Source organism: Aquarana catesbeiana, linkage group LG04, assembly GCF_042186555.1.
Source record: "Aquarana catesbeiana isolate 2022-GZ linkage group LG04, ASM4218655v1, whole genome shotgun sequence".
Lineage (NCBI taxonomy): Eukaryota > Metazoa > Chordata > Amphibia > Anura > Ranidae > Aquarana > Aquarana catesbeiana.
The window spans coordinates 132,100,481-132,120,311 of record NC_133327.1 but is presented as its reverse complement, the minus strand read 5'-3'; the positions used below and the strand labels follow the sequence as shown (position 1 = coordinate 132,120,311).

At 41.8% G+C, this 19,831-nt stretch overlaps 1 protein-coding gene across 1 annotated transcript in view; it reads left to right on the top strand.

Annotated features, from left to right (window-relative positions):
• FBXO36 (F-box protein 36) overlaps positions 1-19,831 on the top strand; it is a 92,380-nt gene that overhangs the window by 15,110 nt on the left and 57,439 nt on the right. The window lies entirely within an intron of this gene.

Sequence of the window (19,831 nt, the reverse complement as noted above, 5' to 3'; positions counted from 1 at the left end):
GGATATACCTATTCACACTTGAGTGTGAAATTTCACCAAAACATCACTTTTTGGATCAACATGTTTACTGGACTTTTTTTTTACTTTTTTTGTTTTCACTGTATGGATTCATTCTTTATTATTATTATTGAGTAACTTTGGGGGTTTTTTCAATCCCTTTTTTGTATTTTCACTTCAGTCAGTGGATATTTTTAGTTTTATTTTGCAAAAAATGTTTTTTTTCTTTTTTTTTCTTTTTTCTTTTTTAATAACACTTGATTGTATTGATTTTTATGCACTTCAATATGTAATTTTTTAGTTGATGCATTTCATTTTGCATTTTCATCTTGATTATTGTGTCACTCACATATTCATTTTTTGCACTTCATTTGGGCAACATATATTATTGATTTTCCCACCATTCAGCACGACTTTTTATCTTTGTATATTTGTACAGTGTCGTATAACACTTTTTAGTTGCAGCTCACCTTATTCTTACTCTTTAGCACAGTATTTTTTATATCCATCCCTCTATGCAGAGCTGCACCAGAATATGCACTCTCCAGTTTTAGTAAATCAACCCCCTATCTACAAATTCCTTTTTTTTTTAATTTTGCTGCTGTGATCTGACTTCCTGTTAGAGGGTGACTACCTTCGTTCGCCAAGATCCTTTGTAGGGTTTCCTATCATAAGACAACACTTGTATACATGGCAAATTGCCTGGCATATGTGTAATTATCTGGTAAACACATTGGTAAAAGACCAGACATGTCCCCTTGAGTTGTTTACTGCTAAGAAGTTGTTTATTACACAAAGCTCAAGCCTCCATTTTAGCTTGTTTAGACAAAATGGAGAATACAGCCGCATACTATTACCATAATTAATATACATATACTAACTTATACATAATTATATATGTGCACTATTAATGACTAATATTAATCACTATTAATATAAACTATGATGTTCATCAGTAGGGATCAATATTGTCAATATACATCCCCACAGTATGCAGCACTACAAGGTTTGGAAGCTCACACTTGATTTTTTGCAATCCGGCACTGCGTTATTTTAACTGACAAATGCACTGTCATGCAACGCTGTACCCAAATGAAATTTATGTCACTTTTTTCCCACAAATAGAGCTTTCTTTTGGTGGTATTTGATCACCATTGGTTTTTTTATTTTTTGCGCTATAAACAAAAAAAGACCAACAATTTTGAAAACAAAACCCAATATTTTTTACTTTCTGCTATAAAACATATCCAATAAAAAAATGTAAATTGAAATTTAAATTGAATTTCTTCATACATTTTGGCCATTATGTATTCTGCTAAATATTTTTAGTAAAAAAAAAATCCCAATAAGCATATATCAATTGGTTTGCACAAAAGTTATAGCGTCTACAAACTATGGGATATATACTGGAATTTGGATTTATTAATTTTTTTTATACTAGTAATGGCAGTGATCAGCAACTTATAGCGGGACTGCGATATTGCGGCGGTCAGTCTGACACTGACACTTGTGCTAAAAATATGCACTGCCACTGTACTAATGACACTGGCTGGGAGGGGTTACCATCAGGGGCGATCAAGGGGTTAAATGTGTGCCTAACCAGTGTTTGTGTGTATTATGTGTGCTGTTTTTACTGAGGGATGTGATGGATTTTCTGTCCATCACAGAAAATCCATCACATCTCTGCTGAAAGAACAGAGCTCTTCCTTGTTTACATGTGCACTTGACATGAATGTGTCACTTTGTGCACTTCACATGAAGTTTACAAAAAAAAGGGAGTTGTGTGATGTAATAAAATGCGCATCACACTGCCCCCTGCTGCATGTCACTGCAACCCCAAACAGACTGCTGCCGCTCCAGTTTGGTGTGCAGGCAAGTGTGAATGGGCCCAAAATGAACAAACACAGAATTATTTTTAACTACAGCTGATATTTCTTAACAATGTTACTGGGTCCTCCCACAAAATAGTGATCTGTATACATTTTGCACACTGTGATTTTTAAACTCAAGTACCTCCATCAACTTCATGTACAGTACTGTGCAAAAGTTTTAGGCAGGTGTGAAAAAATGCTGTAAAGTAAGAAAGCTTTCAAACATTTAGATTTTTGTAGCAGAATTTCTAACTTCTTCCAGTCTAATGAGAACCTTTGAGGCCACAGACCGCTGACATCCTTCAATATGTAGTGGGTTGCGAGGCATAGTGGGTGCAAAGATGGTGAAAGTCATTGGGCGCCAGACACTTCTTGGATGCAAAAGAGGTTTTATTTCTTTTAACAGTCCTTTTTATATTTTGCAAGGGAAAGAGGGTTAGGGCCAGGACACACTTAAGTGATTGCAAATTCAAAAGGGAGACACTGAGACTTCAATAGGAAGACAGCCGTACAGGGAAAGGCCCCAGCAAGGTGCCACTTTTGCACGTGCAGGTTTGCTGTCTCCTATGGCAACAGTATCTAACAGTTCCTAACACAAAGTCCAACAGTTCTCTCAGCTTCACTACAAGGTCCACTTGTAGCTCTTCAGCCCCTTAAGCTCCTAGTCTCTCACTGGACTTTTTGATTCACTGACTCTGAATCCCGTGAGCTCCTCAAGGCTTTTGCGGTGGTATCTCCCTCAAGTGTCACCCAGGCTTCCCTGCTGGGTCCCTAGCTTTGCACTCCAGATACCTTTTAAGCTTCACCCCTGCTAACCGACTCAGTCCCTGGCTTGACACACAAGGCTGCTCTGCAAGTGTCCTGACTTGATCACCGACTGGTTGGGTCCCTGACTTGATCACGGCCTGAAGTTTCCTGATTCTCCACCGTGCCCGTTCGGTGAGAATGTCACTCCGGTACTTGCTTCAGTTACTCACTGTGGTCCCTAGTAAAGGTGGTTGGCCCCTTAGTGGCGACAGTTTCCCTTCTACCTCCGACCACGACAGGTTCTCCGGCCGGCAGAACCGGCACTTCTGGTTGGACTGCAAAGCAGTCCCAATCCTGCGCTGCCCTCTTACTTCTGGATAGGCACTTACACCTAGCCTGGCAACCAATCTTCGGCCTAGCAGCCCGGGGCAGACGATACACGTCCACCCAGACGGCAAGTGGCACAGAACATAGATCACCTGACTCCACCCGAATATATAGGTTCTCCCAGCTGGCTAAGGGATTCAAGAAAACTCTGGCCCATTGGCTGAGATATCCCATATACCCATAACTTGACCTTGAAACGTTCTTCTCACATCTAATGCCACCAGGTACCTGTCCATTTAGTGGCAGAAGAGAAAAGTACAACAAGGCCAAACATGGGGAGAAATCAATGGATCTCTAACAATTATCTACAGTAGCTACTCCTGACAGGGAATTTGGTGAGGAGCTCCCTGACTAAATCCCAGGGCGCTACACCCCTCCTGCCCAAGAAACTACATTTCGGAGATTGCAAACAATTTGAGCTCCCAAGCCTGAGAGCGGATGCCCTGGCAAAAACTGGGATGGGTAGGGAAACAGGGAAAGAGTTAAGAGTATAATAGTATAACAAAGTATATGTGGCGTACCACAAGAATAAGCACTAGTATCAAACACGAAATAGTCACGTGTGACATTCAGATATCAAAATAGTTATTTACACTTTAAAGGCAGTCGTAACAATATACAAATGGTTAGTGTTGTTATCCGGCTAGATCCCTGTCTCTCCTTGGCCAAGGAAGACGTACTGATTCAGCAACACCTAAAAGAGAAATCAAAACAATGCAAAAGCATCCTATCCTATAGAATATAGTGCAATATGTACACAGCCAAGGGCAGCATGAAACATGAGAACATCTTATGCATGTCTACATTATTTACATTTTTTGAAAGCAGGCCCATTCTCTTCAAGAATGCCACCCCCTTTCATAATCAGTATAAAACTATAAACCTCAGTAATACTCTGATCCAAACAGTCCAGACAGATGTATATGAGTCCATTATGTGACAAAATAGGCAATCATTTCTCTATTACAGCCTATTATAACTAACTATAGGCTCAATGTCCATTATCGGTTACTGTCCATTTTGGCTCCACTTCGAATGAACTACATTTCCCAGTAATTCCCTTTCTTCTTTAAAATAGGAATTCCGGGCACAGGCCATGACTGCATTTCAAGCAACAAGCAGTCAGGCCAGATTGCAAGGGACCACATTTCGGGACACAGGTCCCCTTGCAAAAATATCTTCAGTCTGCCCACATGGCAGCCAAAGACAGAAACTTTCTTCATTCTTTTGCAACCAACAACATGTTGAAGTTCACAGATTGCTCTTCAGGGTAAAACGCCCCAACAACTTTAATCTTTTAGCCAACGTGGCTCAAATGATCGCTCCCTGTAACTTCCGGCTGCTTTCAGTCCAGCACAGTCCTGGCGTTACAGCTTTCTGGGATTTTCCCATTAGTAACATCTTAAATGGTTGTGCAAGGTAACTGTCAGCAGAGCATCCTTTGCATCACACAACACATATTTGTAATCCACATGGTAATAGCATCACTTCAATGAGACTTAACCAATAATATCTGGGATCTGGCAGTGTTATATCTTCTCCTTTAGCATTCACAGTGACAACATGGTATTTAACATCTCGCTTGTCTGGCCTACAGGAGATAACACTGTCCATATTGATTTTGCACAAACAAGGAGTCTTGGAAGTGATGGTTTGTCCCCCACAGAGCCCTGATTTCAACATCATCGAATCTTTCAGGGATTACATGAAGAGACAGAAGGATTTGAAAAACAGAGGGATGGGGTAAATGGCGCTACCTACTGGTGATTGATAACAAGACGAAGGTAAAGGGAAGGGGGGGGGGCATAAACACTGCACCACAGATATGTGTACCCCAACAATGCTCCCAACCTCAAATAAAGTGACTTTGCTTCAAGTGTGAATGTGTCTGTAACATATAAGTGAGTATTATACTCACATCATATGCACCATAAGAGTATGTGCCTGAATTCCCGTACAATAACCCCCCGGATAGCCACAGAGCACAACTTATGAATGTGTAAAAACTTTTTTTGTGGAAGCGTGGCATATGCGTCCCATTGGCCAGAGGGCCAAAAGGATATGGGACACAGTTGCACAATATAACATATAGTGATTTCCTAATATTCCCTAGTAGTAAATGCTCCAGCTCCCAGAATGTAAGATTACGTGGCAAAAATAAAAGAATAAAAATAGAAATGCCACATACTAAACATATACAAGTGAAAATCAGCCACAGTCAAGGGTGTCCCATGTGCATATCCAAGTGGAAAAATCTATACCAAAGTGCAGGAAAAATAATTGTTATAAAATAAAGCCACAGAGCACAACTTATGAATGTGTAAAAACTTTTTTTGTGGAAGCGTGGCATATACGTCCCATTGGCCAGAGGGCCAAAAGGATATGGGACACAGTTGCACAATATAACATATAGTGATTTCCTAATATTCCCTAGTAGTAAATGCTCCAGCTCCCAGAATGTAAGATTACGTGGCAAAAATAAAAGAATAAAAATAGAAATACCACATACTAAACATATACAAGTGAAAATCAGCCACAGTCAAGGGTGTCCCATGTGCATATCCAAGTGGAAAAATATATACCAAAGTGCAGGAAAAATAATTGTTATAAAATAAAGCCGCACTAAGCGGACATATATAAATCCTTATAGATGAGATAAAGTTGAGATAAAAGTTCACATATAAATAAGCGAATGACAGTCCATATGGTGTGAATCTGATGTTCCTCAGGTATATAACAGGAGTAAATGGTGACTTGAGTGCTCACAGTGTCCTTAGGTGACTTTTGTGCTCCCCCTCAAGGGTCCCCACTCACCAGATCCAATCACCCCAACGGGGCAATACGCATGTAGATGTAGTTACTGCGACCAATCCACCACCATGACTGTTACTGTTGTTCCAAAAGTGAACCTCTATCTTCAGGTAGAATTCAGCATGATCTTTAACAAGTCCCTCATAGGAGAAAAAGTATAAGAACTCCCATGGTGTAGTAAAATTAAGTTGATTTATTAAAAGACAGTAAAAAAATCCAAAAAAACTTTCAAAAAGACATTCCAAATAGCATATATATGCAATATATGTATACGGCCGGCTCCTGTCACCAGTGGTCAAGCCGCAAAACAAACAGCAAGAGATGGACGCAGAGTAGAGACAGCACCGGTCCACTGCGTTCCAGCTGCGTTCCATCAACTCGAAAAACAGAAAGTGACGTAGCGTGCGTGGCACCGTCATACGCGTTTCGTCATAGACGCCGTATACATATATTGCATATATATGCTATTTGGAATGTCTTTTTGAAAGTTTTTTTGGATTTTTTTACTGTCTTTCAATAAATCAACTTAATTTTACTACACCATGGGAGTTCTTATACTTTTTCTCCTATGAGGGACTCGTTAAAGATCATGCTAAATTCTACCTGAAGATAGAGGTTCACTTTTGGAACAACAGTAACAGTCAAGGGTCATGGGGACCCTTGAGGGGGAGCACAAAAGTCACCTGAGGACACTGTGAGCACTCAAGTCACCATTTGCTCCTGTTATATACCTGAGGAACATCAGATTCACACCATATGGACTGTCATTCGCTTATTTATATGTGAACTTTTATCTCAACTTTATCTCATCTATAAGGATTTATATATGTCCGCTTAGTGCGGCTTTATTTTATAACAATTATTTTTCCTGCACTTTGGTATATATTTTTCCACTTGGATATGCACATGGGACACCCTTGACTGTGGCTGATTTTCACTTGTATATGTTTAGTATGTGGTATTTCTATTTTTATTTTTTTATTTTAGCCACGTAATCTTACATTCTGGGAGCTGGAGTATTTACTACTAGGGAATATTAGGGAATCACTATATGTTATATTGTGCAACTGTGTCCCATATCCTTTTGGCCCTCTGGCCAATGGGACGCACATGCCACGCTTCCACAAAAAAAGTTTTTACACATTCATAAGTTGTGCTCTGTGGCTATCTGGGGGGTTCTTGTATGGCAATTCAGGCACATACTCTTATGGTGCATATGATGTGAGTATATTACTCACTTATATGTTACAGACACATTGACACTTGAAGCACAGTCACTTTATTTGAGGTTGGGAGCATTGTTGGGGTACACATATCTGTGGTGCAGTGTTTGTGTCCCCCCCCCCCTTCCCTTTACCTTCATCTTGTTATCAATCACCAGTAGGTAGCGCCATTTACCCCATCCCTCTGTTTTCCAATATATAGAGTTCCCCTAGGGGAGCCCTATTAGGGGAGTGCAGCAGACCTTTTCTTTATCCTAAGCGCGGTTATTTATATATATTTTTGTACGTCACAGAAGGATTTGAGGCAGCCTGCATCCACAGAAGATCTGTGGTTAGTTCTTCAAGATGCTTGGAACAACCTACCTGCCGAGTTCCTTCAAAAGGGGTGTGCAAGTGTACCTAGAATAATTTATGCTGTTTTGAAGGCACACCAAATATTGATTTGATTTGGATATTTCTATTCTTTTCATTTACTTTCCATTTTGTTAACTGATAAAAATAAACCATTAACACTTCTATTTTTGGAAGCATCCTTAAAGCGGAGCTCCACCCAAAAGGGGAAGCTATGCTTATTTACCTCCTCCCCTCCTCAGCTGCCACATTCAGCACCTTTCGGGGGGTGGGGGGAGGAACGGGTACCTGGTTTTGACAGGTACAAGCTCCCACTCCCAGGTGACTGCCATGGTCATCCGGAGGTTCGGCCCCCTCCTCCTTCCCCCGCTGCCCGGTCATTCACAAAGCGCAGCAGGCTTCACTGCCGGTTTCCCTTACCTGAAATCACTCGGGTGAAGACACCGCTGGATTTGTGGACAGGTAAGTGTCCTAATATTAAAAGTCAGCAGCTATTTGTAGCTGCTGACTTTTAATTTTTTTTCTGACGGAGCCTGGAGCTTCTCTTTAATTTACAGCATTTTTTCACACCTGCCTAAAAATTTTGCACAGTAATGTATATATTGTAAAGCAAAATATATGTGTAAGCTTGAAGTGTTTTGTTTCCAGTTAGTTGTAAGCAGACTGATGGGCTAGTCTAAAAAAAAACTAAAATCCTTGTAAAAAAAATAGTTATTACAATCCAGACTGATATAGGTGAAGTAGCGACTGATGTATTGTATACTATATAGTTCAAATATTGTCAAATATCTAATCCAGAAAATGGTATCTATACCAATAATATTATTGTCGCCTTCAAAAGAGTAAGTTCTTTATACATTCTATGCATCAAGCAAGGAATAGTCAGTCTAGTTTTCCACTATAGTGTTGATGCATGAATAATGCACTGTATTTTCCCAGTGTCAGCACATGTATTTGCCACAAGGCGGTGCTTTTTACATGCAGAATAAATCTTGAAATGATGAATTCCTTGTATACAGTATATTGTATATTGTACCAGATTAAGACTTCCATGGTTTAGTAATCCACAAATGATGGACATGGCATACCTATCGGCAGGGGAGCTGCCAGCTTGTGTTCTATAAAATTCCACATGCATGTGGTACCAAGTGTAGAATTATAGTATGTCCATAACAAAATTGTAAGAGATACCCTTTCCAGAGTATAGCTCATACTTAAAGCAGAACTTCCGCTCTCTCTCCTGCTCCTTCCCTCCTCTGCCACATTTGTAATATATTTTTTTTGTGGGGGGGGAGCAGGTACCTAGTTTTGGTGATCCAAGTGGAAGTCCCCCCCCCCCCCCTTCCTGCCCGCAACCTTCTGGGACACGTCACAGGTCCCAGAAGGACGTGGGGCCATTCACAAAGCACAGCATGGCTTGCGCAATGGGCAGGCAGCTATGAAGCCGCAAGCAATCACAGCCGGCTGCCCACAGTTAAGATGCTGGTGCCAGGAACCCGAAGTCCGGTGAAGAATCATTCCAGGTGAGGACAGCATTGGATCCTGGGACAGGTAAGTGTCTGTTTATGAGAAGACCACAACTAAAGTCTTTGTAGCTGCTGACTTTTAATTTTAGTATATCTGACTGAAAGGATAAGTTTACCTTTAAAAAATAATAAAAATAAATGCACTTTTTTTTGCAAGTAAAAAAATTCACATTTATTATTTATTTATTTAGGAACCTGTAAAGCATTACACCCACAATCAGCAGATTGCGGGTGCAATGTCAGGCTCCTGCAGACTGTCTGTGTGGCTGTCTACTCATACGTCTGATACAGGCAGGCAGTTACTGAATGACAGGAAGGTCAATGAACTACCTAGAGCGCTCATCAGCACCCTGGTAGTTCATTTAAAACTACAAGCCATCAGCCACAAAGGGTGTTGGTATTTGTAGTTCATTCATTCACAGAAGCTCTTCTTGAATAGTGACAGCGGGTGCAGGGAGAAGATCCCTGTCACAGGGAGGGGGGAATCGAGGGGAGGTCAGGCGGATGCTGAACATGTTACATGTTACACCCTAAATATGGGTGTAATATGTAATATTTTCACAAAGGTGAACTTATCCTTGAAGCTCCACTTTAAATGAGAAGTACAGCCAAAGCTCATTTGGCTGTACTTCTCATATGGATCACAGGAGTGCAGATCTTTGCATTCCTGTGACCTGTTTTCAGCAGACAAGCCTGCTGTCGACTGACGTCACCGAGCCGGTCCAGGCTCGGGAAAGATCGCAACCATATGGTCAGGATAAGCCCACATGCCTGTACCGCCACACGGCTCAGTCTCTCTACGAGCTGCTGAGAGCCTGAGCCAGCTGTTCTCATCCCCTCCACAGCCCAGCGCTCCAGAGAGCGCGAGGAGGGGGGGACCAGACAGCCAGTGACTGACAGTCACCAGCCCTCTGCTCAGGGAGATCTGAGGACAGAGCGATCGTCTGTGTTTGATCGCTCAGTTCTCAGTGTTAAAGCCGGCGAGGGACAGGTGCAGCTTCGAACTGATGCTGCATCCACATAGATAAGTATGATTGAAAAAAAATATGAAACGCCATACTTCTCTTTTAATAAAAGTTAGCCTTAGGGCTTTTAGATGTAAGCCCACAAATAGGTTCTGTGAATAAACTGTATATATTGGAAAGAAGTAGTGTTCTGAATCAAATGCATTCACAAAGCAGCCTTCAGGTTTGTATGCAGTCTATCATGCTGCAAACTGCTTCCCAGGTGGGCAAACACATGAAATAAGTCCTACTTGAATACACGTGTATTTAAAAAAAATAAATAAATAGCAATACTTGAAAACAATCATTGAGGAAAATGTCCCAAAAGATAGCAGAGGAATCTGAACATGCATTTGGTGAGTCATGGGTTCACCTGCAATCCCATCGTATATGTAATGGATGGTGGAGGAGGAAGCGTCGCAACACATGATAAGAAACCAGCTGGAGTTTTATATATATATATCTATATCTATATATATAGATATATATCTATATATATATAGATATAGATATATATCTATATCTATATATATATATATATATAGATATATATCTATATCTATATATAGATCTATATATAGATATAGATCTATATATAGATATAGATCTATATCTATATATATAGATATATATCTATATATATAGATATATATAAATGTACCAGGAGCATCATTATATTCCTTATTAATAAAATTGTTGGATGCTAAGAACGCTATCTACCAAAAATTCATGACAAATATAGAAGAGAAGCACTGGTCAAAGCAGCAACAAGGAGGCCTTTGATAACACAGAGCCCATAGTATAAATATAACTCAGATGCGCTACAAAACTGGGATTTATGGCAGAGCAACAGATATAGAAGGAGAACATCCAACCACACCAATGGGAAATTGCCAACATCCCTTGTACAATTAATTAGGAAAGGAACTAACCCCCCAAAAAAGCTGGGACTTTAATGGCAACGAAAATACAAAAATATAAATATAATTTATTCAAAATGATGGGCCTCTATGGGAATTCTATCATCATTGGTATTAATGTCTAGTGGTTTGATGTTTCATATTTGTATATATGTATTTTTTTTGAATAAATTAGATTTATATTTTTGTATTTTCGTTGCCGTTAAAGTCCCAGCTTTTTTGGGGGGCTTCTTTTCCTAATTTATGGCAGAGCAACAAGTAGAAAACCATTGCTAAAAAGTATAAAATAATGTAGTCCTGTTGGTGTCTATCAAAAGTATGTTGGAGGCACAGCAAAACCATAGAATGGTTCTCCTGTCCTTAATTGCTTTTTATTTCCCTTGGTGTCATGATAAAACACATTTTGAACTGGTAAGCTGCAATATATTAAAGTGTATGTCAAAGCAAAATAAAAATTATATGCAGTAAAATGAAAAACAATCCCTTGCAGGAGAGGGATGTTGTATCTGTACTGCAGGGGTTAAATGCTTTTAAGTCTAGGAGATGATAAAAGCCCTTTTACTTATTCAACCCTCCACCACCCTGGCATGTGGCTCTCCCCCTTACTGTGGGTTGGAGTGTTCCTCAACGACTCCTATCCAATGTAGGGCTATGGGCCCTGCTGAAAGTCTAAGGCTGGGTTCACACTATTGCAAATTGGATGCGGAGAAATTTGCAGGTCAGCAGATTGTGACCGTATCTTTATGGAGCCGGTTCACACATCTCCTGAGCGGCTCCAGTGAAAATTGCACAAAAGTTTGGGCTGAAATTGGACCTGAAACTGTGAACAGGGATGCACCAGACCCCTGCTGTGAGCCGCTCCATGCTGCAGTGTGAACTCAGCCTAAGTGCCTGGCAGAAAGATTCCTTGATTAAGTAGACATAGCTGCAGGAAGCTGAGCCTACATATGCCTACATAAGACATTCAAAATATAGACTTTAGGTATGTGTTTGTTAAAAATTGTGTAGCACCAGGATAGCGGGATAGTACATGAACACTTCAGTAGATAGCAAATGGAAAGAGACAAGGCAGGTTTTACCTTGCAATAAACATTAGAGTGTATTGGGTGTAATATCTGAGAGATAGTAGCTGCCAATATTGTTCAGTGGCTGGACAGTATGTAAGCAGCTTGGTTAGGCTGCAGTGTAAGAGGGAGAGATGAGGCAGGTTTTATGTTGAAATAAACTGTTTATAACTATATATGGGGGAGGCATCCAACCGATACATGAGAATATGTAGCCCACCACACTGCAGCCCACAGTAATTTAGCTCAGTGTAGCAACTAACTCTCCCTACATAGAATGATATCCCTCCCTAAAGTACTCTAACACACAATGGCAAATGGCTTCTTCCAATCAAATATATTTATAGTGAGGGGGCTGGCACATAACAAAACCCCTATTATTGGCCCTTCTAGGTTAGCTGACCCAAGCTCAGTGACCAGGCAGTTCATTATGATTGTAAAGAAATAAGTACACCGACTTTCACTATATATTCCGTTGCTTCAAACCCATTGTAGTTATCCCTGCTTATCTTTATAGAGGTTCCTGCCACTTAGACTGGCCGTACACTAGAGCTGCACAATTAATCGTTTAAAAATCGTGATCTCGATTCACCTCCACTGACGATCTCTCCTGCAGAGGTTGCCGATTCTTTCATATAAACAAGTGGAGAGACTACTATCTGCTCACTCAGCTGTCAAAAGAAAGCATCCAGGCATTCTGCCAAGTCTTTAACTTGAAACATTGTAACTAAGCTTCCTTCTTAGATCAAGGGGATACACTTCTGTGTAAATAAATATCGCTAGTGGCTGCTGTAGCGATAATCACTGTCTTCTCTCGGCGGGGATGGCTTCCCCCGCCCCCCCAAAGGGAGCAGACAATTGCTCTGCAGGAGGGATTTCCCTGTCAGCACTGTCTGTGTTAATTAGGGAATCGTGTAAATTTCTTTCCCACATCCTGTAATTTACACCATGTATGGCCAGCCTAACTCAAATCTTTGAAACCAAAGGGCCATAATGGCAGCCAAGCAACTAGCATATCCAGTCCAGCCTATGTTTTCCTCATAAGAGGTTTTCTTAATGTGATTTACAGACTGTTGGCAGGTATGTATGTTTTTTTTCCCTCCCTTTCATATACTCCATTGGGAGCTGTTATTTGCCATTTATGTGATGGCCTCTTGTAGAATAAGGTTTGGGCTTTCAGCCAGTAGTGTGTCTAGGTTTACACATGCTGCACTGAGTCTTGCTGGTAAGCATAGCAGCAATGCAGACAGGGTTATTTCAGAATTTATCCGTGGGGTCAACTCTGACAGCTGCATGATCCAGACTTGTAAACACAAATTGCTGACAGGTAAGCAAGTTATATGAACTCATTTATACAGCCATATAAAGTAAATCTGTTCAAATTAGGTATATTATTAAAAAATACATAAGCAAAGATTACCTTCATTTAAAACTGCATGCCAAATAAATCTAGTTATAGGTAGCTAAAGTTATATGCAAATGTCAACTTTTCCTGTACTAAGGACCATGTGGCTTTCCTGAGCTTCCTCATCAAAGTAATAAGGCTCCCATCACAATAAAGAGAACTAGTCACTTTGCCTATAAGGGGACAGCAGCAAATTTCTTTAAAAGCCTATCTTCCCACCCACTGATACTCATACCATGTTTCTCTGTGAGACCCCTCGGAAATACCCATTGCTTTTCCCCCAGGATGCAGCTACAGTTATGGGCTTGAGCTGCCATTGGCCAGGCCTAAATGCTATCAGATGGGGGAGTATTGTAAGCTCCGTGGAGCCTACACAAGTTTAGATGTACATGGATTAGGAGTATTTACATTTTTAGTTTATTATTCATGGTTAACGCTAAACTGGAGGTAGGCTTTGCTCCACACTCTACATGGAGAAGGTTCTTTCATAAAGTTTGACAACCGCCATTAACCCCCCCCAGGCACTGATCCCCCCCAGCACTGATCCCCTGTGGCTCTCCTGCAGCTGCCAGCTTCTGCTCTCCCCTCCCACCAGATTCTGGGGCAGCAGGGGAGCCACAGTGGGACTGCAAATAGATCCCTCCCAGCTGCTCCGACCCCTTCCTGTATTGTCCCCACCACTGGTCTCCCGGCATCCCCTCTCTGCAGCGTTGCTGGCTGGTTTTCCCTCTTCCCTCTCCCACCTGTTACTGCTGCTCCTGGGGTGGCAGATCAGTGTCAAGATGAAGAGCAGGATGTGGGGGCTGATAAACATGTCATGTTTACCAGCCCCTTCCTAATGGAACACAGTGAGTGATCGATTAATGATCATTCCTTTGTTTATTCAGGAAGGATGTACTGGAAATGGAGCGAGTGCAAAGAAGGGCAACAAAGCTAATAAAGGGTCTGGAAGATATTAGATGAGGAAAGGTTGCGAGCACTGAACTTATTCTCTCTGGAGAAGAGACGCTTGAGAGGGGATATGATTTCAGTTTACAAATACTGTACTGGTGACCCTACAATAGGGATAAAACTTTTTCGCAGAAGAGAGTTTAACAAGACTCGTGGCCACTCATTAAAATTAGAAGAAAAGAGGTTTAACCTTAAACTACATAGAGGGCTCTTTACCGTAAGAGCGGCAAGGATGTGGAATTCCCTTCCACAGGCGGTGGTCTCAGCGGGGAGCATTGATAGTTTAAAAAAACTATTAGATAAGCACCTGAACAACCACAACATACAGGGTTATACAATGTAATACTGACATATAATCACACACAGAGGTTGGACTTGGTGGACTTGTGTCTTTTTCAACCTCACCTACTATGTAATTATTCATCACTGAAGCACAGTAAACATTGTTTACTATGCTTTAGTTTGTGAATGAATAGGAGACTCTATAGTGTCCAGCTGAGGCTGCAGAGAAAGAGACTGAGGACTCAGTCGCTTTCTCTGTCTCATAATAGAGACATCAGGGCAGTCTGTTTATATCAGTGATGTCTTACCAAAGCCCACTCAAAAAATAAATAAATAAAAAAACACTGTAAAAAAATTAAATTAATTAAAAAAAACATAGCAAGGTCTCGTTCACATGGGCCATACTAAAGTGTTTGCCCATGCAAGGCCGTATTTAAGCACATGGGGATACACAGATGTTCTGTGCACCCACATATAGGCAGTCCCATTGATGTCAATTGGGAAGCAGTGGCTGCACAGATACAGCCTCTGTCCTTAATTTGACATCCATGTGGATGTGGGTGCATGTCCCTGAACTTACACTGGGCTGTACACATGCTCTACACATGCACCTACACTGGTGTCAGATTGGGGGCAGCGACTGTGAAGCTACTGCATCTCAATTGACATGAATGGGACTGCATGAAACACCTGTGCATCCCCATGCACCTAAACACAGCCTGTATAAGGGAGTACGAACAAGGCCATAGTAGGAATTTAAAAGATATTTTGTAAGTTATGTTGTATTTATGTATATTAATAAGGATTTTATCCTATTTGTAGTCAAAATAGTAATTTGATAAACATTTGGGCAACTATTGTGGGGCCTAAAAAAATCAGCTATTGTGGGGATTGTACTTGCCCCTTGATTTGGTCCATGGTTTCTTGCTGGATAATATATAACTGAACCTTTAGGGTCATACAGACTATTTATGGATTGTTACACTACCATCTATCTGACCACTCATAGATAGAGGGTCATTTATTTCTGGTTAACAGGGTGATATATACTCATTCTTAGTTGATTCTTTGCCCTGCATGGATCCATAATATGGAAAGCATTTTTTTATGAATTGTTATTTTAACTGGACACTTTACGTATTTATTAATATTTTATTATTTGGTTTCTCTAGCACTGCATCTTTTTGGTTTATTGATATAAGGTTGCCTGCACGGAGCACTTGGCCACTTAAGGACACAGCCCATTCATGGACTACAGGTGTAAAGCCTAGTACACATGGGCCAAATGTCGGGCGGCATTGTTTGTACATTCCGCCTGTGTGTACAGCAGCCAATGGCTGAGAGCGCTGACCGGAGTGTTCTTGGGGGGGGGCGTCCCCCTGTCAAAAAACAATAGCACATTAGAGGAGATTGCTGTACTATCATCGGATTGTTAGTACGGTGTCTCCAACACGATGGGTTGAACGGGAAAAAAAAACTAGTAGTGTGTACGAGGCTTAAGCACCCCTGTGAATGAGATCTTATGATTGAATGAATTAAAAAAAAAAAAAAGCCTAGGATGAGACAAGCCCAGTGAGCTTTTCTGTCCAAAGCCCCATACACACAATCAGAATATCGTACAAAATATACAGCATTCAAAGCATATAATCTGCATATAATATTATCCGAATCTGATCGTTAGTACACAGCTTTCGTCCAAAATTTTCTGAAGAGACATACACGAAAATTTTTCCTGTACGATACCAGATTATACAATTTTTGTTTCATCTTTACAATTTTCATCCGAAAATGCAATACAGATACATTACATCACTTCCGAATTTTTATTCTGTCATACAAGAATCTTTGTACTTTAGTAACCTATTCATTTTCAATATGGAGACTAGCATGCGGGAAAAAAAAAAAAAAAAACGCACTATCATTCGTCTGATAATCTCATCATTAGGGATGAGCTTCGAGTTCGAGTCGAACTCATGTCCGACTCGAACATTGGCTGTTCGCAAGTTCGCCGAACAGCGAACAATTTGGGGTGTTCGCGGCAAATTCGAATGCCGCGGAACACCCTTTAAAAGTCTATTGGAGAAATCAAAAGTGCTAATTTTAAAGGCTTATATGCAAGTTATTGTCATAAAAAAGTGTTTGGGGACCTGGGTCCTGCCCCAGGGGACATGGATCAATGCAAAAAAAACTTTTAAAAACGGACGTTTTTTCAGGAGCAGTGATTTTAATAATGCTTAAAGTCAAACAATAAAAGTGTAATATTCCTTTAAATCTCGTAGCTGGGGGGTGTCTATAGTATGCCTGTAAAGGGGCACATGTTTCCCGTGTTTAGAACAGTCTGACAGCAAAATGACATTTCAAAGGAAAAAAGCCATTTAAAACTACTCGCGGCTATTGCATTGCCGGCCCGACAATACACATAGAAGTTCATTGATAAAAACGGCATGGGAATTCCCCACAGGGGAACCCCGAACGAAAATTAAAAAAAAAAAAAAAAAAAAAAGACGTGGGGGTCCCCCTAAATTCCATACCAGGCCCTTCAGGTCTGGTATGGATATTAAGGGGAACCCCGGCCAAAATTTTTAAAAAAAAATGACGTGGGGGTCCCCCTAAATTCCATACCAGACCTGAAGGGTCTGGTATGGATTTTAAGGGGAACCCCGTGCCAAAAAAAAAATAAAAACGGTGTGGGGTCCCCCCAAAAGTCCATACCAGACCCTTATCCGAGCACGCAACCTGGCAGGCCGCAGGAAAAGAGGGGGGGACGAGAGAGCACCCCCCCTCCTGAATCGTACTAGGCCACATGCCCTCAACATTGGGAGGGTGCTTTGGGGTAGCCCCCCAAAACACCTTGTCCCCATGTTGATGAGGACAAGGGCCTCATCCCCACAACCCTGGCCGGTGGTTGGGGGGGTCTGCGGGCAGGGGGCTTATCGGAATCTGGAAGCCCCCTTTAACAAGGGGACCCCCAGATCCCGCCCCCCCGTGTGAAATGGTAAGGGCCCTACCATTTCACTAAAAAACTGTCAAAAATGTTAAAAATGACAAGAGACAGTTTTTGACAATTCCTTTATTTAAATGCTTCTTCTTTCTTCTATCTTCCTTCATCTTCTTCTTCTTCTTCTGGTTCTTCTGGCTCTTCTGGTTCTTCCTCCGGCGTTCTCGTCCAGCATCTCCTCCGCGGCATCTTCTATCTTCTTCTCCTCGGGCCGCTCCACACCCATGGCATGGGGGGAGGCTCCCGCTCTTCTCTTCATCTTCTTCTCTTCTTCATCTTCTTCTTTTCTTCTCTTCTTCATCTTCTTCTTCGGGCCGCTCCGCATCCATGCTGGCATGGAGGGAGGCTCCCGCTGTGTGATGGCGTCTCCTCTTCTGACGGTTCTTAAATAACGGGGGGCGGGGCCACCCGGTGACCCCGCCCCCCCTCTGACGCATGGAACATGATGGGACTTCCCTGTAGCATTCCCCATGACATCACAGGGAAGTCCCGTCAAGTCACCGTGCGTCGGGGGGGTGGGGTCACACACAGCGGGAGCCTCCCTCCATGCCAGCATGGATGCGGAGCGGCCCGGAGAGGAAGATGAAGCAGAGAAGAAGATGAAGAAGAGAAGAAGATGAAGAGAAGAGCGGGAGCCTCCCCCCATGCCATGGGTGCGGAGCGGCCCGAGGAGAAGAAGATAGAAGACGCCCCGGAGGAGATGCTGGACGAGAACGCCGGAGGAAGAGCCAAAAGAACCAGAAGAAGAAGAAGATGAAGGAAGAAGAAGCATTTAAATAAAGGAATTGTCAAAAACTGTCTCTTGTCATTTTTAACATTTTTGACAGTTTTTTAGTGAAATGGTAGGGGTACTTTTGTACCCCCTTACCATTTCACACGGGGGGGGGTGGGATCTGGGGGTCCCCTTGTTAAAGGGGGCTTCTAGATTCCGATAAGCCCCCCGCCCACAGACCCCCACAACCACCGGCCAGGGTTGTGGGGATGAGGCCCTTGTCCTCATCAACATGGGGACAAGGTGTTTTGGGGGGCTACCCCAAAGCACCCTCCCAATGTTGAGGGCATGTGGCCTGGTACGGTTCAGGATGGGGGGGCCGCTATCCCCCCCTTTTCCTGCGGCCTGCCAGGTTGCGTGCTCGGATAAGGGTCTGGTATGGAATTTAGGGGGACCCCCACGTCATTTTTTTTTTTAATTTTGGCCGGGGTTCCCCTTAATATCCATACCAGACCTGAAGTGCCTGGTATGGAATTTAGGGGGACCCCCACGTCATTTTTTTTTTTTTTTGGTTCGGGGTTCCCCTGTGGGGAATTCCCATGCCGTTTTTATCAATGAACTTTTATGTGTATTGTCGGACCGGCAATGCAATAGCCGTGAATAGTTTTAAATGGCTTTTTTCCTTTGAAATGTCATTTTGCTGTCAGACTGTTCTAAACATGGGAAACATGCGCCCCTTTACAGGCATACTATAGACACCCCCCAGCTACGAAATTTAAAGGGATATTACACTTTTATTGTTTAACTTTAAGCATTATTAAAATCACTGCTCCTGAAAAAACGTCCGTTTTTAAAAGTTTTTTTTGCATTGATCCATGTCCCCTGGGGCAGGACCCAGGTCCCCAAACACTTTTTATGACAATAACTTGCATATAAGCCTTTAAAATTAGCACTTTTGATTATTCATGTTCGTGCCCCATAGACTCTAACGGTGTTTGCGTGTTCGAACAAACTTTTTTCCTGTTCGCATGTTCTAGTGCGAACCGAACAGGGGGGTGTTCGGCTCATCCCTACTCATGTGTACCAGGCTTTAGTCATGTGATGGGCCTCTCCTCCAATCATGGAGTATTATCTGCTTACAACAGCCTCAATGCACAGGCTGTAAAGAATAGCAAAAGAAATGTTCTTAAATTCATTTTGACCTAATTGGCAAGTTTCTCGACCACGTATTAGACAAGTTGTAATTTAAAACAACTGATTAGATGTTGATGTTTATTCTCTAGTTTTAATATTTGAAGTTTATTGAGGTAAAGGTGGCAGCATACATACATTCAGACCACCATCCAAACATGGCAAGGTACCGGTAGATGTTAGTAGTAGTCGAGAATCAGACACTCAGTACAAAAAGAAAATAACAAAAAATATAGAGCAAGCATAAAGTCCCTGAAAGGTCCAAGGTTTCATCCTTCTCCAATTAGCAAACAGATAAGAAAAAGAAAGAAAGATAAGAAGATAACCAGATATGAGCGACACACAAGTGTGTAGTGCAGAAGGTCCCCTCTTATGATGGAAAAAGATCTCA